Below are 265 nucleotides of genomic sequence, written 5' to 3'. Positions count from 1 at the left end.
CAGAGCGCGGTGCTGACCTCGCATCCTTCACCACCGTTCACGACCCGAGCGCCCCCTCATCACCTCTACTTGGCAGAAGGCACCGAGGTCCTGGGAGGAGACGCGACTTTCCCGAAACGGCCAAGCTGTGGGCGCTCAGCGGGATCTGCACTCCTTGGGGGCGGGTGAGGGTGGGACGGGCAGAAGGAGAGGCCCGGGTCCCGGGGTTCCCTCGCTCGGCTCCGGAGCCTGGGAACGCGCGTGGGGATGGAGAGAGGATGCTCTG

General features: G+C 67.9%; 1 long non-coding RNA gene across 1 annotated transcript in view; it reads right to left on the bottom strand.

Moving 5' to 3' along the window:
• Nucleotides 1-265, bottom strand: part of LOC102258730 — a 4628-nt gene that overhangs the window by 1936 nt on the left and 2427 nt on the right. The window lies entirely within an intron of this gene.

Source organism: Myotis brandtii, unplaced genomic scaffold (assembly GCF_000412655.1).
Source record: "Myotis brandtii unplaced genomic scaffold, ASM41265v1 scaffold410, whole genome shotgun sequence".
NCBI classification, from domain to species: Eukaryota; Metazoa; Chordata; class Mammalia; order Chiroptera; family Vespertilionidae; genus Myotis; species Myotis brandtii.
This window is presented reverse-complemented; position numbering and strand designations above follow the sequence as displayed.